We start from the raw sequence: 18,412 nt of genomic DNA, 5'->3' as shown, positions 1-18,412 counted from the left end.
GAGATGGGACAACCCATGGGAGGGTGACACTCATTGGCTAATGAGTACTTCCTGTTCTAATTAGCAGCGTGCTCCACAGCTGAAATGTCCCTCAAGGTCGTTGTTCCTGTTGGTGGCACATCGGGGGATTCGGGACACAGTTAGTTTTGTACTGTGGGTTGTCTACTTTTCCACACCAGCACAATAATTAGGCTTGACATATTTGTCACACATTTCTAATAATGCATTCCAGCTCTGTTGTAACTTTAGTAGCAGTCCTCTGGCCAAAGTTTGGTCTTTAATCTGATCAGCACAGGAGGATATAGGTCAGAGAGAAGAAGACCACGGAGCCGTTAAAGAAGAAGAAGAAGGAGGGATGGAGTTACAGTACGATGCCGAAGTAGTATCCATGTGGCAGTTTGCAGATAAGAGCCCTGACTAAGTAATCAGGAAGAATGGTGTGATCTGCACGGACACATTCCAAGATGCTCTGTCCGACCAGACCTAATTTCTGAGCATGCCGGGTCCGAGGCGACTCGGTGTGAAATTAAATCCTCTACAATATCCCGTAACCATGGGGTCTTATTCCCCCCACCCCTGATTTCCATAAATATCAATAAAGGTACCAATGTCTGTTTATAAATAATGCTATATAGACAGGCAAGGCAGTTAGTCTCGGGACTATGTGAAATGTCTGTTTTCCTGACTGGCCCTTTTTTATTTACATGTGGGTGTATATCTGGGGACGTATATCTGGGGACGTTTATCGTCGCGATGACTCTCCGTGCATGTTATGGAAGATTAGGGCCTGCCGCTGTTTCCAATTTTTGGAACTGACTTCAGAGGGGCAGGGGGATGGAAAAAACGGTGCCCCTCTTCCTTCCTCCTTATTAGATTTCACTGGTTATTAATGACAGAGGTCTGACATTTCCACTGTGTCCGAAATTAAAGCATCTCTCTCTCTCTCCTCTCTCAGTCCATTCAGACGTCGACCACTATAACATGATGAAAGATTGCAGATTGGGTTTCAGTTGATGTTAGTGTTGATGTTTATACTTTGCCAAAAAGGAATATACTGCGCAATCATTATTGCTAAAAATAAATACATGTGTAGAGGTCTCTGAATAGGAAAATAAAGTGTGAACTTTAACATTGAAGAGCAGGTCAACTTTATTGGCGCTGTTATAGTATGTGGCCTGCAGTATGTAACATGCTAACTGCTAGTTTTCTTCTTAATGATGCTGAGCCTTGCAGACTTTGACACCACATTTTAGAGGAACGTTCCATTTGTTTCCAGAGCAGGGATAGGAAGGGAGAAAGAAGGGCAAGAAAAATCAATTACAGGGAATATAAGAGAAAGAAAGGGAGGGAGAGCGAGAGATTGAAAAATGTGTTGATTTGTCGGCATGGGCTGGATTTCTCTGGACACACCAATGAGAATTTATCATGAAAGACACATTTCCTTGGTTGCAGAAGTATTCTCCCTGTGTGCGTGTGTGTGGACTGAACTTGAGATAATAATGTATTTTTAACATTCTAGACTTGGTCATACATGATTACCTCCAAGGCCAAGTTGACCAATGACAGTAATTACATTATTGATCATTTAACCCATACCTTCCTGATAGCAAAACAACAGAATATCACTCCTATTAGTGTCTTCATTATACCCCACTACCTCAAAGCATACAGTACAGCATGCAGTACCTACAGTCAGGTCCAAAATATTGGCACCCTTGATAAAGATGAGTGTACTGTCGCTCGTGGAGACATTACACCACCTCAAAATCTACAGGGAGAGCTAGAATGTTCAAGCCCCCTTGGGTGCTGCCATAGATTCACATTAGAAGTGCCCATCCAAGAAGGCTCAAGGTCATTGGCTACAGATAAAATGTCAAATCACGTTATATCTACCGAAGCTTTGGTCTGAATACTTATGTAAATCTGCTATTTCATTATTATAATTTTTTGGGGGGCAAAAACGTCTAAACCTGCTTTGCCATTATGGGGTTTTGTGTGTAGATTAATGAGAGAACACAGTACCAGTCAAAAGTTTAGACACACCTACTTATTCAAGGGTTTTTCTTTATTTGTACTATTTTCTACATTGTCAAAAAATTGTGAAGATATCATAAATATGAAATAACACATGGAATCATGTAGTAACCAAAAAAGTGTTAAACATTTACATTTTAGCCATTTAGCAGACGCTCTTATCCAGAGCGACTTACAGTAGTGAATGCATACATTTCATACATTTTTTGTTCCCGTACTGGTCCCCCGTGGGAATCGAACCCACAACCCTGGCGTTGCAAACACCATGCTCTACCAACAGAGCCACACGGGAAAAATCAAAATATATTTTATATTTTAGATTCTTCAAGGTAGCCAACCTTTGCCTCGTTGACAGCTTGGCATTCTCTCAACCAGCTTCACCTGGAATGCATTTCCAAAAGTATTGAAGGAGTTCCCACACATGCTGAGCACTTGTTGGCTGCTTTTCCTCCACTCTGCAGTCCAACTCATCCCAAACCATCTCAATTGGGTTGAAGTTGGGTGATTGTGGAGGCCAGGTCATCTGATGCAGTGCTCCATTACTCTCCTTCTTGGTCAAATAGCCCTTACACAGAATAGAGGTGTGTTGGTTCATTATCCTGTTGAAAAACAAATGATAGTACCACTAAGTGCAAACCAGATGGGATGGCGTATCGCTGCAGAATGCTGTGGCAGCCATGCTGGTTAAGTGTGCCTTGAATTCTAAATAAATCACAGATAGTGTCACCAGCAAAGCACCACCACATCTCCTCCTCCATGCTTCACGGTGGGAACCACACATGTAGAGCTCATCCGTCTACCTACTCTGTGTCTCACAAAAGACACGGTGGTTGGAACCAGAAATCTCAAATTTGGACTCATCAGACCAAAGGACAGATTTCCACCAGTCTCATGTCCATTGTTCGTGTTTCTTGACCCAAGCAAGTCTCTTCTTATTATTGGTATCCTTTAGTAGCGGTTTCTTTGTAGCAATTTGACATTTTACATTTTTAGTCATTTAGCAGACGCTTTTATCCAGAGCGACTTACAGTAGTGAATGCATACATTTCATACATTTTTTTTTACTGGCCCCCTGTGGGAATTGAACCCACAACCCTGGCGTTGCACAAACCATGCTGGTGTTGTAAGCACCATGCTCTACCAACTGAGCAACAGGGAAGACTTTGACACGCACACACGCACACACACACACACACACACACAATAACATACGCACTATACATACACATGGATTTAGTACTGTAGATATGTGGTAGTGGTGGAGTAGGGGCCTGAGGGCACACAGTGTGTTGTGAAATCTGTGAATGTGTTGTAATGTTTTAAAATTGTATAAACTGCCTTAATTTTGCTGGACCCCAGGAAGAGTAATGGGGATCCATAATAAATACAAATACAAAAATTTGACCATGAAGGCCTGATTCACGCAGTCTCCTCTGAACAGTTGATGTTGAGATGTGTCTGTTACTTGAACTCTGTGAAGCATTTATTTGGGCTGCAATCTGAGGCTTGTAACTCTAATGAACTTATCCTCTGCAGCAGAGGTAACTCTGGGTCTTCCTTTCCTGTGGCGGTCCCCATGAGAGCCAGTTTCATCATAGTGCTTGATGGTTTTTGCGACTGCACTTGAAGAAACTTTAAAGTTCTCAAAATTTTCCGCATTGACTGACCTTCATGTCTTAAAGTAATGATGGACTATCATTTTTCTTTGCTTATTTGAGCTGTTCTTGCCGTAATATGGACTTGGTATTTGATCAAATAGGGCCATCTTTTGTATATCACCCCTACGTTGTCACAACACAACTAATTGGCTCAAACACATTAAGAAGGAAAGAAATTCCACAAATTAACTAAAGGCACACCTGTTAATTGAAATGCATTCCAGGTGACTACCTCATGAAGCTGGTTGAGAGAATGCCAAGAGTGTGCAAAGCTGTCATCAAGGCAAAGGGTGGCTACTTTGAAGAATCTACATGATTCCATATGTGTTATTTCATAGTTTTGATGTCTTCACTATTATTCTACAACGTAAAAACATAGTAAAAATAAAGAAACCCTGGAATGAGTAGTTGTGTTCCAACTTTTGACTGGTACTGTATATAATCCATTTTAGAATATGGTTGTAACGTAACAAAATGTGGAAAAAGTCAAGGGATCTGAATACTTTCCGAATGCACTGTATATGCCCCGTTTATTCATCCTACGGTTCTGACTTGGTGTGCAGGGAGAATACTGTAAGAACGGCCCATGTTCTAAATTCTGTCACTGTACATTTTCAAAACGGCTGAACAAATATTTATATTTATTACGTCTTAGCTCGCTCAATAATGTCTTAATCGCAATAACGGATTGCCTCTTATTCGCTCATCATTCCCTTAGGCCATAGTTTGTACATCTCATTTGTCAGTAGAAACCTCATTTGTTTAAGCATGTCAGACATTTATGTTTTTTTTAAAAGGCAGTAAATGAGGCTGAATGAACTGTTTCGCTGCCAGACATGGCTCCGCTGATTGCCAGGTGTAGCAGTGGTAAGGATTCACTCCATGGTGCTGAAAAGAAAACTCTGCTGTTGGGACAGCTTTATGTAGGCCCTAACAGTTTGTGGGCACCGTTTGAAATTCTTACGCAGGGACACTCAAAGTCAATCTTTAAATGTATCATTGTTTATTTGTCAGCGCACTGGGGAGGTTCCAACCAACTCAATGCACCATAGTACACATCAGGAGCACTGATTGGGCAGTCCCAGTAGTTGTCTGATATACTGCTTTACACAGACAAGTTATATTTACATGATTTAGCATAATTAATTAATAATTACAGATTTGTTTCATCCATGTGACCGACCAATACTGGTTCATAACATGTGACAGACCAAAACCTCACGAGGCTTCTTCTCTCTAAACTGAGATGTCTTTCGTTCTTAAACACAAGGTCTGGGCGTACTGCCAAATTGCAGCTACTGATAGTGAGGATTCGTTCAGTCAGCCACTTGCATGAACACAGAAATTGGTTTATACAACAGCACATGAATAGAACACAGAAATTAGTTATAAGAAAAGCACAAATATACAAATTCCCATTACATTCCATCCTCCTATCACTTGTGATAATAATCATTACATTTTAATGTAAGCATTTTGATTTTAGCTTCTATATCAAAATATTATATACTCCTATTAAAGTAAGGGAAATCAACACAAAAACAACAGACACTTCATCATTTCAAACCCTTCATTCTGGGTTGTACAATCCAATTAGTATGGTAATACTATAATCATAATAACAGTTATACTCAGGGTCTGAAATTAACACCCGACAAGCGCCAAATGCGGGTAGATTTTCTGTTTGGCGAGTAAATCTCAGAAGGCTATCCGTCACACTCGCGGGGAAATGTTTGTACCAAAATAGTAATGTAATAAAATATCTGGCATGATGGCTCGGAGGAAAATACTCATATTTGCCAGCCACAGACCGTCTCTAGTGCTCCTAGTTTCGCGGCATTGTTTACCGTATGGGACATCAGCTACTCGACACCGCTCACTTGCCACAGGTCTGCTGCTAGCTACCGTTTATTAAATAGCTGTTATGTGGCGACATTTACCTGGAGTAAGCCAACCTTTGAAATGAAAAGGAGGACGAATCACATAAAAATAGAAAGTTCTGTGAGAAATTGTGGTTTGGAGATAAAGGAATTTCAAGAGGTTGGCTACAGTATGATGCTGAGGCTGTGGTGATGAGTTGTTCTGTGTGTCGCCAGTATGCTAAAGATAAAAGCAGAAACAACTAATTTGTCATCGGAAATAAAACAATGAAGCTGGAGAACATTCGTGACCATGAACACAGCAAGTGTCACATTGCCTGCATGTCTGTGTCCCGGGCTTAAATCAGAGCCTCTCCTCTTGACACCCTCTGTGACGGCGCTAATGGCAATGTTAGAGCAGACCAGCACGAAGATGAAAATACTGTTTAGGACTGTACATGCCACTGGCAAGAAGGCGAGACCACTTTCTGACTTCGAGTGGATGTGCAAGTAAGTGAAAATGTTGTCACTCTTGTAGCTAGACTAGTACTTTTGTAGCTTGTTTTTTCAAGTGTATTTAGCAGACGTGGTCCAGTATTGTAGGTTATTTCTCAGCTCTTGATAAGCTTTGGCTCACCTTAAAATAGTGTATAAATACCATAAAATGATAGGCCTACTGATGCTGACATGGCTCTCCATGCTTTCCTATGGCTCTGTAACATTCTATTTTAATGTTTGTCTCCAGATGCTGTTTACATTTAAACCATTGTGACACAATTGACTTTACCAGCCTTATAGTGTTGATCCTTAAGTAAAAAAGGGTAGAAGGCTAATTTAGCACAATCAACTGCCAGCTATATTAGATAGCATGATTGTATATTTAATTATTCTGGAATAAATTTGATGTTTGATTTTTGCAGTTTGGATGAAAAAAAAGGAATTGCTGTGGGCTCAACATATAGAAATGAGAAGTAGGCCAAAGAGTTCATGCACCATATTGCAGAGGTGGAGAGAAACAACATCAGAGAGAATCTGAAAAACACCAAATTTCTCTCCATCATGTCAGATGGCTCCACAGACAGTTCTGTGAAAGAGGATGAGTTATTTTATGTCAGATTCTGTCACAAGGGCAAGATCGAGTCGAAGTTTGTTGGCATCAAGTCGGCACACATAAGCAACGTTATCAGTGCCATCGTGGAGGGAGTGTGTGATGAGTAGGGGAGCAAGTTGGTCGCTCTAGGAACAGATGGAGCTGCTGTGATGACCGGAGCCAAGGATGGTGTGGTCATACAGCTGAAGGGGGACAAGGCCTACATCATCGGCATCCACTGTATGGTACACCATCTTGAAATGACCTTTTCTGATGCCATCCAGTCCAACGTGATGTTTCAGAAAGTAGAAGACCTCCTCAGTGGGCTCTACACCTTCTACCACACCAGTCCACTGAACAGGGCAAACCTGGTAAACAGCTTCCAGGCTCTTGGGCACACACCACTGGTGCCCACCAGAATTGGCGGGACCCGATGGGTAGGACACCTATTGCGTGCACTGGACCACTTCCTGCGAGGTTACCAGGGGCTTGTCCAGCACCTGGAACAGGTAGTGGCTCTAGATTGCTATGCTAAGTACTCCAAAAGTCATCATCAATATGTAATGTCCAGTAAATAACAACAAACATGGTTACAGCTGGTAACATCATGTTTCAATGCTTTATGCACTGATAAAATGTGTCATATATAATATTGTATTTTTTGGACAGCAATTAATTGTTTTTTCTATATATTTTGTTCTTTATGTATTTCAGATTCAATCTGCTGATGACCAAAATGTCTGAGGTGTCCAGCAGGCCAAGGCCAGGAAATACTACAGTACTGCGAGGGAGGCTGTTGTTATCCGCTTCTGTGGCTTCCTGCATGACACACTAACACACCTGAGCAACCTGTCTGCCTGTCTGCAGAGGTCCACCATCACCATAGCAGAAGACCACAGCTCCATGTGCTCAACACAGGCCGTACTTAAGAAGTACAAAACCAGGTATGTCTATTTAAGCTGCAATACGAAATACTTACCTATAGAGAATTAAGAAAAAGGATTACGTCAATAAGAGAGGGAGAGATAGTGTGAATGAGAGTGTGTTGTAATTCTGAAAGGATGGTAAAATGAGCCCTTTTCTCATCAGAGATGGGCCCATGATGAAGGCCACAATGGCCAACAGATATGAGGGAATTTCTGCAAGACAGCAAGACCCTCGTCACCTCACAGGACAAAATGCTTGACAGGCTAGTCGAGAGTATGACTGACAGGTTCCAGGACGACAGTGTAGGGGTCTTGTGTGCCACCAAGCTGGTCAGCTTCACCAACTGGCCAGAGTCAGGAGATGAAGCAGCAGGTTACTTTATGTTTTGGATTACAGGGCAGTCAGGTTAGGTTCAGGTTCATGATCATATATTTATAGTTTGAGAATTAAAACGGCATGATGCTTGTTGTAATGTATACAATTATTCTAGATTTTGGTGACACTGAACTGGAAACCCTGGTGAACCACTTCAAGCCTGTCCTGGAGACCTCTGGCATCCATGTTGAAAGGATCCCTGACCAGTGGACTGTCCTGAAGGTGCTGATGTACCAAGAGCCCCAGTCCCTGCAGAAGATGTCCTGGTTCCGTGTCAACAGGAGCCATCAGCATTCCTGCCCTGATTTGCTGGCATTGGTTGACCTGCTCCTGTCCTTCCCTGCCTCCACAGCTGAATGTGAAAGAGGTTTTAATGCCATGAAACAGGTGGAAACCGATTGGCGGTCTAACCTAAAGTCTGATACACTGTCAGATCTCCTTATGCTCCAGCTGTCCTCTCCAGAGATCAGGGAGTATGATCCGATAAAAGCTGTAATGCTGAGGCACCAGGACTCTGTCAGGAGCAGGAAGCCAGACTTCATGGACTGTGCAAAGAGGGTGACTAGAGAAGAGAGTGAGGAGTCTGATGAGGAGGTTTAAGTTGATTAAAATGATTAAGCATTTGATAGGATTACAAAACCTTGAAATGTACTTTTATGTTTGATCCTAAAGTACATTTAATAGAAAATACTTATTTAGCATTTTGAGTTCAAGACTTCTTCAGTTGTATTCAGGCTGGGAAATTAAATCTAGCCACATCCAAAATTAATCAGCATCTGATAAGTCTCTATTTTAACTGTATTTTATCAGGGTATTTCTACTCAAAGCAAAGGATATGTAAACCTGCTTCCCCTGTTTCCCCTTTGTATCAGGAGAGCACCAGTTCTATGTCCACTGCTCTTCTCATAATTGTATCTTACCATTGTTGTTGCCCTGTTTTGACTTCTATGTATTCTTATTCATTGTATCTGATATGTTTTGTTTATTTCATTGTGTGCCCACTGATTGGCGTGTTTTCACTCTGCACAGCACGTTTGGTCAACTACAGTTGTTTCTAAATGTGCTCTACAAATATACTTGATTTGATTAACCGTTGATCAATGTATTAAAATCATTTTGTTTCAAATTTTGCTCTGGCCTCTTCTTTAAGTTTGTATTCAACATAATACCTTATTATATCAATGAAATGTACTGAAATTAATGTATATGTGACACAAAAAGGCAATTTATTATTTTGGTCGGTAAAAAATATGCTTGGCTGGTGGAATTCTTCATCTGGCAGGTGAGACAAAAAGTACATTTTGGACACTGGTTATACTTCTATTAATGGGAGTGAGTATCAACACATACACACGGGATCTGTAGATTCAGAGGTGAATACATCTCTCAATGTTAACCATTGTTTCCATATCTTTTACCACTGTCACGTCCTGGCCAGTAAAAGGGGTTATTTGTCATTGTAGTTGGTCAGGGCGTGGCAGGGGGTGTTTGTTTTGTGTGGTTGGGTATTGTGGGTTTAGGTTCTAGTTTTCTTATTTCTATGTTTATCTAGCTTTTCTAGTTCTATGTGAGTTTTGTCAATGACCTCCAATTAAAGGCAGCTGGTTGTTGTTGTCTCTAATTGGAGGCCATATTTAGTTGTGTTTGTTTTCACTGGGTTTTGTGGGTGGTTGTGTCTAGTATAGTCTATGCACCTTACTGGACTGTTTTCGTCGTTTGCTTAGTATTGATTAAGTGTTTTCTTTAATAAATAAGAGGATGAGCACTTTACCCGCTGCGTTTTGGTCCCCCTTCAACGACGAGTGTTAAAACCACAATCAAGTTGCATTGACTTATGTATTTCACTAACTGGACTCTACCAACTGTGGCTCAATTGGTAGAGCATGGTGTTTGCAACGCCAGGGTTGTGGGTTCGATTCCCACGGGGGACCAGTATGGGAAAAAAAGAACATGTATGTAATGTATACATTCACTACTGTAAGTCGCTCTGGATAAGAGTGTCTGCTAAATGACTAAAATGTAACTGTCCCTGGGACATCAACTTAGTCAAAATATAAAACCCAGTTGTTTAACAATTCTGCTAAGACCTTCAAAATGTTGATGGTTGCTCATCAGCTCAGTGTTCCACATAATGTAAACCGGTTAAGGGTTTAGATGACCTTACCCTCAACTTGTTCAAAGAAAACAACCTTCAATCATTACTCATCGCCTGTATCTACAAGGGAAAATGGGGGCTCATCCAGAGTTGGCAGCTCATTAGTTTCACCTTAGGTTGCAAAAGTCAGAAACTTTCCTGAAATTTTCCATGGGAAGTTACGCCTGGGAATTTTGCTTAAATTCATCCAAAAAGTTAGCTTATAACAATTAAACTTTTTTGTGGGATATACATAAGGCAATTATAGGTCTTGTGGCATATTTTGGTTAAACTATCCCCAATTCAATGGAATTGAAACCCTCTGCATGCACAGTGCATTCTTCCATCACATGTGCAGTGCACTCTTCCATCACATGTACAGCTGATTCTCAAGATCTTGCACACTAATGAGACGCTATTGAGCCCAAACTACTACCCTGTCTGAGCCAAGGACTACATGCTTTCTGTTTTGATTACAATACTGGGTGGGGTGAATATATTTTATATGCCATACATTATTTTTTGTTAACTAGTAAATAATAGTCTACAGCAAAGTGTGTTTAAATCATTTCTAACTTGTTAACAATTTCTGCTAGTTAGTTTTTTCTACCATGTGGGTTTTAGCTTGCTTGAGCCTGCTAACTGAGGAGTGTTAATTCACCTGTTTCCATACATGTTTCATTTAAAAACATTTAGGTTACAAAGGAGTGGTTTAATCTAACTGCTTAACTATTTATCTGTATATGGAATTGTATCTTTTTTTTTTACAATTTCTTTCCTAGTCTTTACAGGAAAATGCCATGGGCACTATCTGATGTGTGGAGACGTTTCACTGCAGCTAATGTAGAAGGAAAATATGTGTACATTTGCAAATACTGGGCCAAATCATATGTGAAGAATGCAACAAAGACGCAGAATCACCTGGCCAAGTGCATAAAGTTCCCTCAGCGCTGACAACAAGCAACCTCTGACAAAAGTCCCTCTATTTATGTTCGAGGTGAAAATGATGAATCAGACACCTTATCGATTGCAACAGCTCATGGTCCTCCTGGAATTAGAAGTTTTTTTGACTCAATGGAGGAACGTAGTCAGAGAAATGCTGATCAATGTCTTGCTCAAGCTGTGTATGCAACTGGTTCACCTCTGATGCTCACAGGCAATGTATATTGGAAGAGATTTCTGAATGTTCTTCGTCCAGCATACACCCCCACAAACAGACATGATTTATCTACTCATTAGCTAGATGCAGAGTTACACAGAGTTCAAGTGAAGGTCAAGCAAATAATAGAGAAAGCAAACTGTATTGCAATCATCTCTGATGGGTGGTCGAATGTTCGTGTGCAAGAATAATTAACTACATCTCCACCCCTCAACCAGTATTCCACAAGAGCACATACACAAGGGACAACAGACACACTGGTCTCTACATTGCAGATGAGCTGAAGGCAGTCATCAATGACCTTGGACCACAGAAGGTATTTTCACTGGTGAAATGCTGTGAACCTGAAGGCTGCTTGGTCTAATGTGCAGGAGTCCTACCCTCACATCACACCCATTGACTGTGCTGCTCATGCATTGAATCTGCTCCTCAAGGACATCATGGCACTGAAAACAATGGATACACTCTGCAAGAGAGCCAAGGAAATGGTTAGGTATGTGAAGGGTTATCGAGTTCTAGCAGCAATCTACCTCAACAAGCAAAGTGAGAAGAATAAGAGCACCACATTGAAGCTGCCCAGCAACACCTATTGGGGTGGTGTTGTCATCATGTTTGACAGTCTCCTGGAGGGAAGGAGTCTCTCCAAGAAATGGCCGTATTACAGTCTGCTAATATGGACAGCCCCATCAAGAGGATCCTCCTGGATTATGTATTTTGGGAGAGTGTGGTAAGCAGCCTGAAACTCCTGAAACCTATTGCAGTAGCCATTGCACGGATTGAGGGAGACAATGCCATCCTGTCTGATGTTCAGACTGTTGCAGATGTAAGTGAAGAAATCTGTACTGCCCTGCCCACTTCACTGTTGCTCCAAGCAGAGGAAACTGCAGTTCTGAAATAAAAAAGCGGGAAGACTTCTGCCTGAAGCCCATACACACCGCAGTGTACATGCTGAATCATCTGGCCAAGTGCATCATCTGGCCAAGTGCATCCCTCAGCGCTCACAACAAGCAACCTCTGACAAAAGTCTCTCTACTTCTATTTGAGGTGAAAATGGTAGCCTAGTGGTTAGTGTTGGGCCATTAACCAAAAGGTTGCTGGATCAAATCCCTGAGCTGACAAGGTAAAAATCTGTCGTTCTGCCCCTGAACAATGCAGTTAACCCCCTGCTCCCCGGTAGGCCATCATTGTAAATAAGAGTTTGATCTAAACTGGCCTAGTTAAATAAAATAAAAAATCTATACATATATTTTTTAATGTTTGACCCCAAGTGTGCTGGCAAGAGCATCCTGTCTGGTGCAGAGATCAACAAGGCCTATGGTGTCATCACTACCGTGTCTCGCCACCTTGGCCTGAATGAGGGCAAGGTTCTTGGCAGTCTGGCGAAGTACACTTCCAACAAGGACTTTGGGATGGAGATGCAATATGGCAGTCACACCAACATATCTCATCAGCCACCTGGTGGAAGGGACTTTGTGGATCTGAGGCTCTTTCCCCTGTTGCCTCCATCATCCTCCAAATCCCACCAACATCAGCCGCCTCAGAGCGCAACTGGTCCTTGTTTGGGAACACACACACCTAAGCATGCAACAGGGTGACCATTACAATGGTTGAAAAATTGGTGGCCATTCGGGCAAATGTGAGGCTTTTTGAGCCTGACAACGAGCCACCATCAACAAGATTGGAAAGTGACAGTGAAGATGAGACCTCAGAGTCTGATGTTCAAGAGGTGGAGGTCCAGGGAGAAGACATGGAAGCCTGAGAGGAAGACAACCAAAGCTTTAGTTTCTAGACTATCATTTTACAGATGTATGTTGAAAACATTTTTGTGAGATGCGATGGATCATTCAATATTTCCTTTCTTTTGTTGTTTAGTGAAATCATCCCATGTGAAGAGTCAACTAATTTAATTGAAGTTCAATTCGTAACTAAATCGTTTTTTTTATTTCTATTGGAAGGATTTAATCATTTGCAATTATGTCTACTTATGATACGGTAAAACGTTTATGTTTCTGTCTCCGTATGATATGGTAAATATCCCATATATTCCTGTTAATTCCCATATATTCACGTTAATTCCCACGGAAAGTTTCCACCTCTGAACATTCCCCAAAATGTGCAACCCTAGGTTCCTCATCCTCTGGAGGAGCAGAAAACATGATAGCTCCTGAAATCTTACCAGCCAGAGAGGCGCAGATCGCCTTACAACATGTTAATAATATTTCACAAGGAAGAGAGAGAGAGAGAACACGTTATAACAGTTTCACACCAACCTTGCTAAGAATGAGATTAGGGCAAGGTTAGCCCAAGCTACAATCTAGTGGCTCCCCTAATTTTTTAGGGCACAGCTCTATCTCTAGAAGCCTTGCCTTTCCAAATCCTAATTATTGATAAATTATCCAACCCAAATTTAGAATGACAGTCCTTAGTGCTTCACGTTGGTTCTATCACTCTAATTTAAGACCCTCACTTTTCTCATCACTTGTGGTAATGACAGATTGGTATTTCAATGCATTCTTAGTCTAAATTATTATACATTTAGCAATGTGCAGACCTCCACAATCAACCTGATATCCCAAATAAATAATTTTGGATAAGTCTAAATCAATTACGGGCACAGTTGACCACCCCCCTTGCACTCATCCTTCATTTCCTGGCGTTTCTTCATGTTCTTCTTCAGATAGTGTTTCAGTTTGTCCTTTTTAATGGCACATGTTCAAAGTGGATGGCCCTTGATAATGTCTCTCACCTGTCTCTCATGTCTTTGTCCATTTTCCTACCAGTACACCTGCAGCATTAGAGAAGTTTGGACTGGATCTCCCTCCATGCTCATTCTACATGGACCCACGGCGCACTCCTGAGAGAAAAAGCATGAGAGAAAAGGCAGCTGATAGCTTCGACTGGATGCTGTGTAGTGGTTGCTGGCGCGGACACAGGTCTCATGGTAGAAGTGGTGAAGGACCATACTGAAAGCCATTTTTGCCATTTTCAGCCGGTAAGAGGGGGTGTTGAGGTTCACACTGTTTTTGGATGAATTATCTTCCATGCATCTAGATACCATATGTGGCCACGTTCACCATAACCTTGAGAGACGACAGACCAGAACAACAGTTTAGTTTAGAATAACAACACACAGATGAAATCATTCCACCAGAGTTACAGGTCTTACATGTAAATAACACCCCGTATTCAAAAACACCTTGTGTTATTTTGTAGGGTAGTGGTACCCTCCTCTACATCTTTATGTCACATTTTATTGGTTTTATAATTTTTATTTTATTTTTACACAAATGTATTTAAATTGACTTACTGAAATCAGTGTCCGTTGCTCAATTGTTCGCAGATGATGTTTCTACTCCTGGGCAGCTCACAGTAAGGGTCTGTTCTGGGTGGGTCTCGTCGTCTTTTAATCAGACGGGAATTTAACTCATGCTTCAAAAAATGCGCCACAGGTTTTCCTCGCAGACCCCCACTGAAAAGCTCTGCAGGCAGAATCAATTATCCAGTTTGCCAAATTGTCGTGGAAATTCTTTACACAGGGACACTCGAAATCAATCTTAAATGAATCATTGTTTATTTGTCAGCGTGCAGTTGTCTTATATACTGCTTTACACAGACAAGTTATACTTGCATGACTTAGCATAATTCATTAATCATTTCCTTTTTGTGTCATCTATGTGACCGACCAATACTGGTTCATAACGTGACAGACCAATACCTCACGAGGCTTCCTCTCTCTAAGCTGAGATCATGAAACAGATCTGGGCGTACTGCCAAATTGCAGCTACTGATAGTGAGGATTCGTTCAGTCAGCCACTTGCATGAATGCAGAAATTGGTTTATAGAACAGCATATGAATAGAACACAGACATTAGTTATACGAAAAGCACAAACATTAAAATTCCCATTACACATCTAAAAAAAACAAAATGCACATGCTAAAATCACCTCTGAGATGAAGTATCTTAATTTGAGCCAGCTTCACACAGCAGAATATAATCCTGCAACAGGAAATGTCAATTGCTATGTCGATTATAATTAATGGGCATTTTTTGTAGGGGTTGATACATTTTTCGTGGATCATTCAGCAAGACAATAACCCCAAGCACACATCAAAATCCACAAAGAAATGGTTACTTGACTACAGAATCTATACTGAACAAAAATAAATGCAACATGCACCAATTTCAAAGATTTTACTGAGTTAAAGTTCATTTAAGGAAATCAGTTAATTTAAATAAATTCAGTAGGCCCTAATCTATGGATTTCACATGACTGGGAATACAGATTTGTGTCACAGATACCTTAAAAAAAAGGTAATGGCGTGGATCATAAAACCAGTCAGTATCTGGTGTTTACCTCATGCAGAGCGACATATCTCCTTCGCATAGAGTTGATCAGGCTGTTGATTGTGGCCTGTGGAATGTTGTCCCACTCTTCAATTGCTTTGTGAAGTTGGTGGGAACTGGAACACGCTGTCATACACATTGATCCAGAGCATCCCAAACATGCTTAATGGGAGACATGTCTGGTGAGTATGCAGGCCATGGAAGAACAGGGACATTTTCAGCTACCAGGAATTGTGTACAGATCCTTGCGACATGGAGCCATAGATTGCCATATACAAAATGCAATTGTGTTCGTTGTCCGTAGCTTACGCCTGCCCATACCATAATCCCACCGCCACCATGGGACATATATTCACAGCGTTGACATCAGCAAACCTCTCACCCACACCTGTGGTCTGCGGTTGTGAGGCCGGTTGGACGAATTCTCTAAAAGGACGTTGGAGGGAGCTTATGGTAGAGAAATGATCCTTAAATTCTCTGGCAACAGTTCTGGTGGACATTACTGCCGTCAGCATGCCAATTGCATGCTCCCTCAAAACTTGAGACATCTGTGGCATCATTCAGGTGCGCCTTTGGGCTTCAGCAAACAAAGGAAAGGAGGGGTGCTCAACAACAAAAGCAAAAATCATGACAAGAGTTAACCAAGAAAAACTTCCAAAAGGATTCATTTGAGGTAAAAAGGAGTTGGAGCACTCAACAATAAAAGGTAGAGATTGTTTTCTTATTGCTCACTTTAATCCATTGTACAGGATGTGGACAGGTGACTGATGTTTCGACATCAAGCTGAAGTCTTCCTCAGAGTGACCTGACCATTGCACTTTGCTCCTATTTATTGCCTAGTGGGTCATTGCGACAAAACAATATAAAAAAATAAAATGCTAATGTTTTAAGGTGTCTCCTTAGTCAATAGGCCATGTCAATTATATTTTTGTTCAGTGAATATTATATAACTGTAATGTATTAGTGTGTGTGCCTGCCTGCCCTACACTGTAGTTACAATATGTGCCAACTTAACAACCTTACCCATTTTTACTGTAGCACCACGTAATATAAAGCGGGACCCAAAATGCGATCATTTGTTTCCATTACTCAGTCACATAAGCCTGCCACCATGCACTTACTGGACTGTATAACAATCTCCTCACACCCAAAAAACATACACGTCAAGTCACTTTAAATCAAAGTGGAAAGTCCCATACCTGCTCCAAACTGCTCGGCAGGAAACACTGGCTGTGGGATGAAAAACCTCTGTACGTAAATGAGGGAAGGGAGAGAGGGAGAGAGGTCTGACCTAGGTCAAATCTTTTCACCACCTTTGTTTACACATTGATGCTGGATGATGAAGTCTTAGAATCGGAGGTAAGATTGGCTCTCCCAAACTGATTATGAATATAATGGCCATCACTGGCAAAAGAATAGTCTTTGCCAAGCCCAATTTCAAACCAATCTTTTATCAATAGACGGCAGTGGATAAAACTGACGTGAGGTTTTCTTTTCAGAATCTTTTCTTTGCAGAAACTTTTCTTTGCAGAAGTATCCAATAGCAGGTATTTTCTCCTCAAAGCACTCTTAAAGCTTCCAGAGGTAGATTGCGGTTGATAGCTGTCAGCATACAGTGCCTTCAGGAAGTATTCATACCTCTTGACTTATTCCACATTTTGTGTTACAGCCTGAATTCCAAATGGATTAAATATTTTTTCTCACCCATCTACACACAAAACCCCATAATTACTAAGTAAAAACATGTTTTTAGGAATTTTATTGAAAAAGAAATACATACATCTAATTTTCATAAGTATTCCCACCCCTGAGTCAATACTTTGTAGAAGCAGTGATTACATCTGTGAGTCTTTCTGCGTAAGTCTCTAAGAGCGTTCCACACCTGGATTATACAACAGCTCTGTCAGATTGGTTGTTGATCATTGCTAGACAACCATTTTCAGGTCTTGCCACAGTATACGGCGCCGACAAAGATGGCCGCCTCGCTTCGCGTTCCTAGGAAACTATGCAGTATTTTACTTTTTTATGTGTTATTTCTTACATTGTTACCCCAGGTAATCTTAGGTTTTATTATATACAGTCGGGAGGAACTATTGGATATAAGAGCAACGTCAACTCACCAACATTACGACCAGGAATACGACTTTCATGAAGCGGATCCTCTGTTTGGCCTACCACCCAGGGCAATGGATCGGATCCCAGCCGGCGAGCCAAAATAACTGCTCCGTCTGCAGAAGGGGCAGACGGAGCGGTCTTCTTGTCAGGCTCCGTAGATGGGCACATCGCGCACCGCTCCCGAGCATACTACTCGCCAATGTCCAGTCTCTTGACAACAAGGTAGACGAAATCCGAGCAAGGGTAGCATTCCAGAGAGACATTCGAGACTGTAACGTTCTTTGTTTCACGGAAACATGGCTCACCCGAGACATGCTATCTGAAACTAAAACAGGAAGCGCCCGCCCTCAGGTCTGTTCAACGCTGGTCCGACCAATCGGATTCCATGCTTCAAGATTGTTTCGATCACGTGGCGTGGATATGTTCCGCATTGCTGTGAACAACAACATTGATGAATACGCTGACTCGGTGTGCGAGTTCATCAATAAGTGCATCGGTGATGTCGTACCAACAGCGTCTATTAAAACATTCCCCAACCAGAAACCGTGGATTGATGGCAGCATTCGCGCAAAACTGAACACGCGAACCACTGCTTTTAATCAGGGCAAAGTGACCGGAAAGATGACCGAATATTAACAGTGTAGCTATTCCCTCCGCAAGACAATCAAACAAGCTAAGCGTCAGTACAGAGACAAAGTGGAGTCGCAATTCAACG

At 41.5% G+C, this 18,412-nt stretch overlaps 1 long non-coding RNA gene across 1 annotated transcript in view; it reads left to right on the top strand.

Moving 5' to 3' along the window:
- LOC115173438 (uncharacterized) overlaps positions 1-18,412 on the top strand; it is a 34,999-nt gene that overhangs the window by 7,910 nt on the left and 8,677 nt on the right. The window contains exon 2 of the long non-coding RNA XR_003871611.1: positions 14,017-14,228. This is a non-coding gene — a long non-coding RNA (uncharacterized LOC115173438). The remainder of the gene's footprint in view (positions 1-14,016; positions 14,229-18,412) is intronic.

Source organism: Salmo trutta, chromosome 34 (assembly GCF_901001165.1).
Source record: "Salmo trutta chromosome 34, fSalTru1.1, whole genome shotgun sequence".
Lineage (NCBI taxonomy): Eukaryota > Metazoa > Chordata > Actinopteri > Salmoniformes > Salmonidae > Salmo > Salmo trutta.
Note: the sequence above shows the minus strand (reverse complement) of the source record. Positions and strands in the feature narration are given on the sequence as shown.